General features: G+C 35.0%; 1 protein-coding gene across 9 annotated transcripts in view; it reads left to right on the plus strand.

Annotated features, from left to right (window-relative positions):
• Positions 1–12,218, plus strand: part of LOC143252637 (calcitonin gene-related peptide type 1 receptor-like) — a 196,664-nt gene that overhangs the window by 42,441 nt on the left and 142,005 nt on the right. Inside the window, exon 3 of one of the 9 annotated variants that reach the window (XM_076505058.1) lies at positions 5,679–5,814. The exons of the other annotated variants lie outside the window; for them this stretch is intronic. The gene's annotated coding sequence lies outside the window, so the exon portion shown is untranslated. The remainder of the gene's footprint in view (positions 1–5,678; positions 5,815–12,218) is intronic. 9 annotated transcript variants of the gene reach the window in all.

Below are 12,218 nucleotides of genomic sequence, written 5' to 3' on the forward strand. Positions count from 1 at the left end.
AACAAAATGAAATAAAGTTTTATTTCTAACGATAGTTTTAAAACGTTGTATTTTTACATTAATTTGTTTTCTCTTGTCCACAGTTCATAAACATTTTCGGGAGGGGGATATTCCAGGAATTAGGATAATACTCACAGGTTCTCTGGAATAATGAATTATATTCATTATAAATTTCATTTCATCTCTGCAATCTCAATGTGATATCAAAATATTAATGACTTACGCATGCGCTCTGTATATTAATTCAAAATCCGTACGTATGCTTTGTATCAACAAATAATCCACGATTTAAAGTCATCGCGAAAGCAATATGTTTTCCTCCTGTAATGATGACATGTTCCTTAAACACCCCTTCCATCCAAATTGAAACGATAACAACATAATTCCAACTATAGTGCATAAAAATAGTAGCAAATACTGTTAATTTTGTACAGTGCAGTCAAAATATTTACGATAATACATACTCGCTAATTTACATCTGAGTTGTACTGTAACATTATTTAACTTTCAGAATAAAGTAAATGTACTGGACTACACGAACACATATGTATATATATATATACACGGTTTTTCCAGCTTCGTCTTGTTCGTGTGATTTAATTACCTTTCCTACATAATAGCGGGAAACACGCATTTTGTACAAGACCCACATACGTTCAATTTCCTTTTCCACATGGCGTCCCAACTTAATGACCGACTATATTGACGTAACGTTTTATTGTTGACAGTACTGCCGAAAGAGAAACCATGTGTTGTTCTGTTCCAGGAATAGATAGTACATCTGTCATGGCCTGCAGCTTTTTAGTGTTTAGGTGAATAAAGACCCAGAAATCTGGATAGCAACAAGTATTAGGATACATGTACTTTGTCTGCAACATTACTATATCTTACTGTAGAAGACTGTGCAACTTAATAAAAATTAAGACTCTAAATAAAACTATTTTATTGTTGTTGCACTGTTTAAACTGGATTTCCATCCATCCGCCAATGATTTTTATACGCCTGCTTTGCAATACTCGTTCGCCAGGTTTTCTCAAACCGTTATTCTGATAATTTACTTATTTACATGTAAATGAAATGATGTGAAAGTACTTTACCAAACCAACATTGTTATTAACACATAAAAACACACTGTTTTTATCTTCAAGAATTAACCTTCAATTTTTAAAAGAGACCATTCTCTTATAAGACTGGTTAACAATGAAAACCTGGAGAGGCATGGCCAAGCGTGTTAAAGCGTGCGACTCGTAATCTGAGGGTGGCGGGTTCGCATCCCCGTCGCACCAAACATGCTCGCCCTCCCAGCCGTGGGGCGTTATAATGTGACTGTCAGTCCCACTATTCGTTGGTAAAAGAGTAGCCCAAGAGTTGGCGGTGGGTGGTGATGACTAGCTGCCTTCTCTCAAGTCTTACACCGCTAAATTAGGGACGGCTAGCACTGATAGCCCTCGAGTAGCTTTTGCGAAATTCCAAAAAAACAAACAAACAATAAAAACCTTATTAGTAGAATCACTGTCTTAAAATAAAAGTACAGCTTATTATTTCATTAAGACTACCAAAGTATTTACGTATTTTATGTTTTAGTTGTTATAAGCGAGTATATGCTGGAGAAACAGAATATTTAGATTTAAGAATAAATTTACATAAATCTCATGTGAAGAACATAAAAGCTTGCCCATTACCTGTTAATAAACATATTAATGCACTTTACAAAACTCACTTATCCAAATATTTTCACTTTGGTATTCCTATGAAAATAATAAGAGATAATTTCATGAATATTATTCCATTGATAAAGTTAAGATACATTAAATGATTTAGTTAATGATACATGATATACCACATGGAATAACTTCAAAAATATGTGAAGCCTTAAGTTTTAAAAAAAAGACAGGAAGTTTTATATTTTTGAAAGACATGAAATCACTTTCTTTGTTATTCCATTATAATGTATTTTTCTCTATTTGTTTCAAATCGGTAATAATAATAAAGTCTTTAATTATTTTTAATTTAATTTTTATTCCTCACTTACCTTAGATGGCCCAGCATGGCCAAGCGTGTTAAGACGTTCGACTCGTAATCCGAGGGTCACGGGTTCGAATCCCGGTCGCACCAAATATGCTCGCCCTCCCAGCGTGAGGGCGTTATAATGTGACTATCAATTCGTTGGTAAAAGAGTAGCCCAAGAGTTGGCGGTGGGTGTTGATGACTAGCTGACTTCCCTCTAGTCTTACACTGCTTAATTAGGGACGGCTAGCACAGATAGCCATCGAGTAGCTTTGCGCGAAATTCCAAAAAACAAACAAACTTACCTTAGAAATATGTATTTGATTCTTTCTATGTATATATATATTTTTAGCGTGTGTCAGTAACTTTTTGTACGTGTGTTTCAAAATCTATAAACACCTAAATTTAGCAAGTGTTATTTTTAAAATCGATATGCGCTATATTTTTTCTAAAATACTTATTGACATATTGAAGATATTCTGGGTTAATAATTCCAACGCACTGATTTTATTACCCAATCAGTAGAGTGGAAGTCGTTTTGGGATACCTGCCTAATGTTTTATAAACAGAAGTTACAGTTCTTAGATAGAAATTTCATAACAAAGATAATAAGTTTGTTGTACTTTTGTCCAGTACTTCTTCATACACAACCATTAGCTGTTGCAGAGTACCTCCATACTAGTCTACAGTTACGACCTAAAGAACTGATTTTTGATAAACAGTTTGACCTTGATTTGAAGATAGGATTTTAGAAATGTGTTTACTGGAAATGTTAACAAAGAAACAAGTAAGATACGTGTGTTGATTTTCGAGTTAATAACTCTTAAAAAAAAGGATGAAGAAAAGAGAAACCCTGTACATGTTATTTTGAAAACAATTTCATGTCGCATTTTCAACAGCTTTTATTTTTAAAATTCATATATCCATGTTTTCAGTAGACGCTATTTTATAAATGCGTATGAGCAATGTTCTTAGCCGATTTATTTTTTAAAAAAAATCCATATGGCGCCCTTTCAATAGGTGGCGTTTTTTTTTTAAAAAACATATATATACGTCGTACCTTTTGGTAACTTTAATTTTGAAAATCAACATATACAATGTTGTTGCTTTTTTACAGTTATACCTTAAGCATCACTGGTAAATGTATTTTCATACGTCTAATTGTGACAACCAATGCTGCACTTGTTTTTACGTCACAACTACCGTGTATATTTATTTAATGATAACATCTAATCAATGTACTATATGTATTTAGTGCGAAACAAAAAGCAACCCGGCCATCTGTATGGTAATTGAATGTATCATTGTTTTTGTTATATTCATTTATAAAGATTGGAATGCATTGTTTCATCTCAGTTGGCTACCCTCGTTGTTAATGTTATTTTCGGTCATAATTCCAGTCATATGTAATGGGGTTCGACCAGTATTTAATACAAATTCTTAAATAAGAACGCAGAAACAGCCTATATAGATTAAAGTATAATAATAAAAGAACAAAACAATAAATTCAATAGAAATTATTTATGTTCGATTTTTATAACTAGTATAACCAATATTGTTAACGAAAGCAACAACAGATAAACAATATTGTATATTTTAGTTAGGGAGCATACAAACAATGGTTCTTTTTTTTAAATCCGTCGGAAATTGGAATGTTGATATCCCTAACACTTCCTTTCATACTATGTATGTGTAGTTCTTACCGATCATATTTATCTGACACCTGTAATTACATGCGTATGTTTTAACAAACTCAATATATATATATATGTATATTTTTAGGTTATCCTTCCCCAGTTTGTCTGTAATACTTATTGTTTCACATACTTGTGTTTCTCAACTACAGTATACAGTCATGTGAAAAAGTTAAGACACCCTATGAAAGCCTGTTTATTTTCGTAACATTTTTGGATATATAGATATTTAATCTCAATTTCAACAATACTGAGAAATTATAGGAATATAACTAAACAATTAAAACTGAAGAAAAGACTTTTCAAGATATTCTGTAAATGTAATTATATAAAAATGCATATTCTAACTGAGGAAAAGTTAGGACTTCCTTCCCCCTAATAGCTAGTGTTACCCCATTTGGCTGTAATAACTGCAGTGAGACGCTTCTTGTAGCCATCTACCAGTTTCTAACATCGGTTTCACGAAAGTTTGCCCCACTCCTCAATGCAGAATTCAGTCAGCTGTGAGATGTTTGAGGGGTTTCTTGCATGTACAGCCCGTCTCAAGTCACCCCACAGCATTTCAATGGGATTAAGATCTGGGCTTTGACTCGGACATTCTAGGACTCTCCATTTTTATGTTTTCAGCTAGTCCTTGGTGGATTTACTGGTATGTTTTGGGTCATAATCGTGTTGCAGGGTCCAGTTCCACTTCAGCTTTAATTTTCGTACAGATGGTCTCACATGATACCTCAAGCACCCTCTGATACACAGTATAATTCACGGTGGATTCTATGATTGTGAGCTGTTCAGGTCCTGCTGCAGCAAAGCAGTCCCAAACCATGACGCTTTCACCTCCATGCTTCACAGTTGGTATAAGGTTCTTTTCTTGGAATGCTGTATTTGGTTTACGCCAAACATGTCCTCTGTTCTGGTGTCCAAATAATTCAATTTTGGACTCATCTGTCCAAAGAACATTATTCCAGAAGTCCTGGTCTTTGTCTACATTCTCTATGGCAAACTTCAGTCTGGTCTTGATGTTTTTCTTAGAGAGCAAAGGTTTCCTCCTTGCACACCTCCCATGCAAGTTAAACTTGTGCATTCTCTTTCTGATTGTAGAGACATGAACTTTCACATCAACAGTAGCCAGAGCCTGCTGTAGGTCTCGTGATGACATGTTAGGGTTTTTGGAGACCTCTTTTAGCATCTTGCGGCCTGCTCTCGAAGTGAACTTGCTTGAACGACCAGACCTGGGCACATTGGCAGTTGTTTTGAAAGCCCTTCACTTGTTGACTGTTTTCCGAACAGTGGAATGACTGATTTCAAAATATTTTGGGATCTTTTTAAATCCCTTACCAGACTCATAAGCTGCTACAATCTTTTTTCTGAAGGCCTCAGACAGCTCTTTTTGCTCTCACCATGGTGCTCACTCTCACTTCAACAGTCAGGAGCACACCAAACTAAATGACTGAGGTTTAAATAGGGCAAGCCTCATTCAAAATGCTGAGTAACGATCTTCTAATCATGTGCACCTGGTGTGATACACCTGTGTGTGAGTTGAGCCATTTTAAGTGGGAATAAATGTGGGGGTGTCCTAACTTTTTCCTCAGAATATGCATTTTTGTAGAATTACATTTGCGGAAGATCTTGAAAAGTCTTTTCTTCAGTTTTAAATGTTTAGTTATATTCCTATAATCTCTCAGTATTGTTAAAATTGAGATTAAATATCTATATATCTAAAAATGTTACAAAATACACAGACTTTCATAGGGTGTCCTAACTTTTTCACATGACTGTACATATCTTATTTCTACTTGATCTTTATCGTTTATGAGCATGTTTTTAGGCCTAACGTGGGTAAAATCTGTTCTAATAATCGCATTTAGTGTGACCATGTTTTTACATCCATCATTGGTAATTTCAGTTCTAATAATCGCATTTTGTGTTTTTATGTTCGTAATGGCCAGTGGCTGTTAATAACCGTATTGTTTGTTTTAGTTGTTCATCTTGAGCTGCGGCTACGTAATAGTTGCACTTTGTACAGTAGAGCCCTTTAGTGGCACAGCGGCGTGTCTGAAGATTTACAATGCTAGAAACTGAGTTTCGACACACGTGGTGGATGAGCAGAGCACAGGTAGCCAGCCCATTCTGTACCTTTGTGCTTAAATACAAACAAACAAGTTCGGTTGTTTGTATCAAAACTTTATATATCGTTTAATTAATAAAAGTAATTAATCTAAAGAACATTTTAATCATTTTTAGCAATGGATTTTTAAAAGAAACCCAAAACTGGAGCGATTTCGAATAGTTCATTATTTTATTTCAGGAAGGACAGTGAACTATTCAAAATCGCTCGAGTTTTTGGTCCCTTTTACAAATTATTACAATTTTTGTGTTTGATGCTGTAATATAGCATCTTAGCCTAAATATATTTTTTTACCTTCTTACCGAATTATAAAGACTAGCTGTTTGCATCATGTATTTTTAAAGTTTCAACAGGCCAAACTCGGATATTATTAGATAATCGAGTGAGCCTTAGTGTGGTTACCATGGTTAAGTCAGAGTGCCTTGTTTTGGTGTACTTTGAAATGTGAATCATGTAACATTTTACAGATGGAAATCTCTCGCATTCACAACACGTTGGTATGGCTTTTAGCTAATGAGTTTGGCTTACTTTTAAACTAGAGTAACGATGGTGTAAATTTACTGCATCCAAAGTTCACATTAACCTAACTTTAGAACTTCCTACACTTGCAGATGGTTGTCAGATGTGGTTACTGAGAAGCGTGTCCAAGTTTACTCTTTAGGTAGAACTTTATTCGCATTTGATTATTTGTCTAAAATTCCTGGATAATCACGAATTTTAAGTTCATTGTTTACTTTTGTACTGAACTAATGGCGAAATAATTACTTGTATACCACGTCTCGTATTATTATGTATTTTATTTATCTGCCTAGCCATAAGTGTGGCCTGGCATGGCCAGGTGGTTAAGGCACTCTATTGGTTATCTGAGGGTCACGAGTTCGAATCCCTGTCACATCAAACATGCTTGCCCTTTCAGCCGTGGGGGCTCTATAATGTGATGGTCAATCCTACTATTCGTTGGAAAAAGAGTAGCTCAAGAGTTAGCGGTGGGCTGTGATGACTAGCTGCCTTCACTCTAGTATTACGCTGCTAAATTAGAGACGGCTAGCGCAGATAGCCCTCGTGTACCTTTACGCTAAAATCAAAACAAACCAAACCATAAGCGCGATTATCTTGTCTAATATATTAGTACTTTAACATTGATAAACACCTTTAATTCTAGTTTTTAGAATTGAGAAATTTTCAACCAACGCAGGTGATCTGGTCTAATCAAATAGGTCTACTCGTTTTTCGATCGCATTAGAAAACAAAATATGTAAATGGATTTTTAGATATATGCGCACGACCTGTTTTTGCCTCCAGTGACATAGCGGCATGTTTGCGGACTCAAACCGCTAGAAACCGTGCTTCGATACCCGTGGTGGGCAAAGCACAGATAGCCCATTGTGTAGCTTTGTGCTTAATTCCAAACAAACAAAATAAATGACTTGTTTTCCTAGTTTTTACTTAAGAAAAATACCACTGTCCTTAGGGTTTAGTTTTAGTTACTACTGATACTTGTTCTGTGATATTATATTTTGTCGTAATTGACATGAAAATGATAGTCAGAAGAAAAAAAAGTTTGTGTGTGTTAATTTATGAAAGAATGTGTGTTTTCTTATAGCAAAGCCACATCGGGCTATCTGCTGAGTCCATCGAGGGGGATTCTAACCGCTGATTTTAGCGTTGTAAATTCGTAGACTTACCGCTCTACCAGCGGGGGACTTATAAAATAATAACCACCTTGTTCAACAGATATGCCTAATTAGGTATTTTCACTACGAACTCATAATTCCAAATACAAGTATAATTAATATAAAGAAAGTTACTTGCTTTTCTGTATAGTTATACGTTCAAACAAAGAACAAAAATCACGTATAAGGGTATCTGTTGCTATAATGAACTGAATTGTAATATTGTTGAAAAGGCTCATATTACATAAATTAAATGCATTTTATGTTCTGAAGGGAATGCTGACTATCTACGTCCTATCTATCACGGGGTATCGAACATCAACTTTTACGCATGTATACGTATATGTATGTAAATACTGACAATTTTCCGTGACAATGTATCTGATGATGGCGTGAAACGTTGTGTGTGTTCCCTATTTGGTCCATCTTGGTTATCCCTTTAGGTCAGTGGTAAATCTGTGGGTTTAGAGTAATAAAATTCAATGTTTGATTCTCTGCAGTGGTAAGAATGGAGAGAATATAGACGTATTTCTGACTTTTCTCGTTGGTTTAGTGGTAAGCTTGAGGGCTTGTGAAGTTAAAATAAGATAGTCTAATGTGCAGGTTTATGTTTGCCAACAAACAAGATACATTTCTTTACATAGTTTCAGAATCTTTGAATAGAAAGTTAGTCATTCGAGTAGAATCTACAGTTAGTTTTAACTAGTTTCTCACGATAAAATGTCTTCCAGTATGATGTAGGTAAACGGTTTAACTTAAGTTCGGGAGAGTGAATGTCCAGGATGGACAAAAACATCAAGTTTTGCATATTCATCCTATGAGATATGGAAGTCAGATAATAGCTAGAAGCTCTTCCCATGTTTCTCTGTAATTGGAAGTAAGGCTTGATTTGTTTGCTTTGAATTTCGCGCAAAGCTACATGAAGGCTATCTGCGCTAGCCGTCTCTAATTTAGCAGTGCAAGACTAGAGGGAAGGCAGCTAGTCGTCACTACCCACCGTCAACTCATTGGCTACTCTTTTACCAATGAATAGTTGGATTGACCATCACATTATAACGCCCCCACGGTTGAAAGGACGAGCACGTTTGATGCGACGGGGGATTCAAACCCGCGACACTCGAATTACGAGTCGAGTGCCATAACCACCTGGCCATGCCGGGCCCGGTAGTAAGGCATTCAAGTTCTAGTTTAATGATATCTCACCATACCTGATATAGACGTTAGACTATAGCTTTTGAGACATAGCTTAAGCATGAAATACTGTGCTATGATATGACAAAAAGCATTCTTTTACTTCTTCATAACAGAAAAACCACTTGTCTAAATTTTATCGAGAATGTTCAAGAAAATGCTTTTTACTTTAAGAATGGTTTCTTCATTCCCCTGGTGCAACAACTGTAAACTTATACAGAAATTTGTAATGTTTTCGCTGTCTGCTGGTTACACTTACAGTTGCAATCTAAGTTTGTCTTCCAACACTTAAAGGCAGAGCGATTTTCTTTGTATGATCTGCTCTCTGCAGTTTCTCGAAATCTCAGAAACTGTTGTCCAAACTTGTGACCAAGTACTGACAATCTTCTTCCGTGACAATGTATCTGATGATGGCGTAAAACGTTGTGTGTGTTCCCTTGTGGTCTGTCTCCCAGCCTGGAAGACAGAGTGATGGATGTCCCTTGTGGTCCATATCCAAGCTTCGAACAGAGTAGCTGATGTGTTGAAGAATGCTATTCTGAAATAATAAATTGTTCAAGAAGCTCTAAATAAAAATACAATAAAATGTTTTTGTTTCCAATTTTTTTCTTTTTTGAAGAAAGATACGGCATAACCTCGGTTGGTGACAACTTATCATGCTCCGATTCTTTTGACAGAAGGACTTAACTTTAACATAATTCTCTGAGTTTAAAGGACTCGTTCTGTCATATATTATTGTTGTGAGACTCCTTAGCTTTTGAAAATGACGTGGTGCGTTTACATATTTCTTATCTTCGCTTTGTATACCCAAAATATTAATATTACAAATTAAATTTGTTTCTTGTTAAGCGCAATGTCATACAATGGGCTATCTGTACTTTTCCTACTGCCGGTATTGAAACATATTCTTTAGCAATACAAGCCCTCAGATTTGTTTGTGTGTTTTTGAATTTCATGCCAAGCTATACGAAGGCTATCTGCGCTAGCCGTCCCTAATTTAGCAGTGTAAGGCTAGAAGAAAGGTAGCTAGTCATCACCACCCACTGCCAACTCTTGGGTTACTCTTTTACCAACGAATAATGGGATTGATCTTAACATTATAACGCACCCACGGCTGAAAGGACGAGCATGTTTAGTGTGACGTGGATTTGAACCCACGACTCTTAGATTACGAGTCGAGTGCCTTAACTCACCTGGCCATGCCGAGCCTGAGGAATCTGAAAATTTAATGTGTTACTTAAAGGATTCTAAGGAAATATAAAGAAAGTGATATTAAAACGTTTCTCTTGATATCAAATTTTCCCCTTTTCTGGAGTAAGTACTCCTAAACGTGTTTCACTACGTTTTTCTACACTTTCATATAGAGTTCACTCCACCTCCATTTTCATTCTATTTACTTCCCCAACATTCTTCCCCTTTTTGGAAATGTCACCTCCTGAATTCACAAAATATAAGCGGGCGTCATTTACTCGTCAATATTACTTTTAAACGGATCTAAACTATAGAGTTCACGTTCATTGATTCGACACCGTCCATTATATCACCATCGTAATCTTTTCTTGTAAAAAGATAACAATGACCGGTCTCAGAGATGTTCTAATTACAGTCTCTTTAATATTTGCTTGTAATTTTTTTGGTCCCCTCTCTAAATAACATTCTCCTTGTTTCGTAACATGATTTACTTGATTTGCAAAAAACAGAATTCTCTTTCCACACCACCGTGATAACTCTTGTATGGATGACCGGCTGCCTCTTCAACGGTGTCTACCAAAACATTCCAAACCTTGATAGTGTATTGGTCAACAAAACGCGTTTAGAAACGTAAACGATAAATATTCCAAATTATCCATGGTGAGAATCCAACATGTATTACTTCTAGTTTGCGGGGATCAGTAACATGACGTATAAAAACATTAGTTTCGATACCCGTAGTGGGCACTGTACAGATAGCCCATTGTTTTGCTTTGTTCTTAACAACAAACAATCTTAATCTGTAATATTAATGCTTTGGGTGTAGAACATGAAGGTAAGAAATGTGGAAAATTACCAAGAATTTTTTTAGAGTGTAAATAGTAGAATATACCCTGATAGCTTAGACCATAAAGTGCTTGTGTTCGTTAACAAAATTGCGTCAAACGTATGGAAAAATTTTGCATTCGAGGAAGCTGTTTTGCAGGTCTACGTATACGACGATATCATACAACGGCAGCGGTGATTTCAAATATGATAATAAAATCTGAAATTTTTGCTTACGTTCTTCTCACACACAATAACAGGATATAACGTTTTCTTCCGAAAACATTTCAGGTGATATAGCTGATTGTGAGAAACACACGTTTATGAACGAAAGTGTATTTAACACCGGAAAACAGAATCCTAAAATCTAACCAGAAGCAAACGTTTGAATCTCAAAAAGCACGCACTACGACGTTTCCTATCTTCTTTTGATACTGGATGACCTTCTGCATCTATTAGACTTCCAGTGAACAGGAAATAGATTCTATTTACGATTAGATTAATTTCTACATGAATAAATTTTTATGATTACATTCTAAATTGAAGTTCCTGACTACGCGCTTCTGAACATCTACTAGGCAAATACGTTCATGGCAGTAGTTTATTAGAAAACTCATACCTAACAATTCCCACGTATTATGCTAACGTCTGGATATGATTTATTTCAAGTTTCTTTTTCGTGAGCTTACGTTATTTTACGTCATTAATTTTCAATGAATCCAGGTTTATAACTAATAACATATTTAAAGGTAAAAAAAAAGACATAATTTGTACTCTGATACATAAAAGTATTTTTAAGGTACGACTATGTATATATATAAATACAGATGACTAATTGTATGTATGTAAAAAAAGGTTTAGGTTTTAAAGAATCCAATTATTATAGTGTGTGATAAACGTAAACTTAGCAAGTTAAATATATTTGTATTGTGTAACATAAGAAAAGCGAACTTTCATTTTCTCTATAAAATGGAAGAAGTCAAAAGAAAAACTTGAAATCTGAAGCATTTTTTAAACAGTCATTGATGGTGTAAATTGCATATCGTCTGGATAAAAAATTAAAGGATATATAAAATCCCCCATAAACAGTGTAAAAAATACATTTATATATTTATTTATTCCTTAATAGTGGTAATAGTAAAAGGTAAAGATTCAGTTCCTGGGAAAGAAATTAATAGTTTAAGGATATTTCCCTAATTGTTTTAGGATTTCCAGTTTCTATTTTTATGGCTTGTTGTTTTCTTTTTATCCGTATTTTGTTTTACATTTTTTGACATCGAAACTTTGTAATGGCTCATGTTTAACTAGCGTTTTTCTTTGTATTGAGCTTTGCATACAAAAGGAAGATTAGGTTATTTATTAATATTTCAAAACATAACGAAAATAGTGAATTCTAAGAGGTTTGAAATACTTTATGCTTTAATTCTATATAGGTTTTAAGCTCTGTAGATACATCATTTATGTATTTACTTCAGTTGTTATGCAAAATGTAACACGATGCTCTGGCGTTAC

The sequence above is a fragment of the Tachypleus tridentatus genome, chromosome 6, assembly GCF_004210375.1.
Source record: "Tachypleus tridentatus isolate NWPU-2018 chromosome 6, ASM421037v1, whole genome shotgun sequence".
Lineage (NCBI taxonomy): Eukaryota > Metazoa > Arthropoda > Merostomata > Xiphosura > Limulidae > Tachypleus > Tachypleus tridentatus.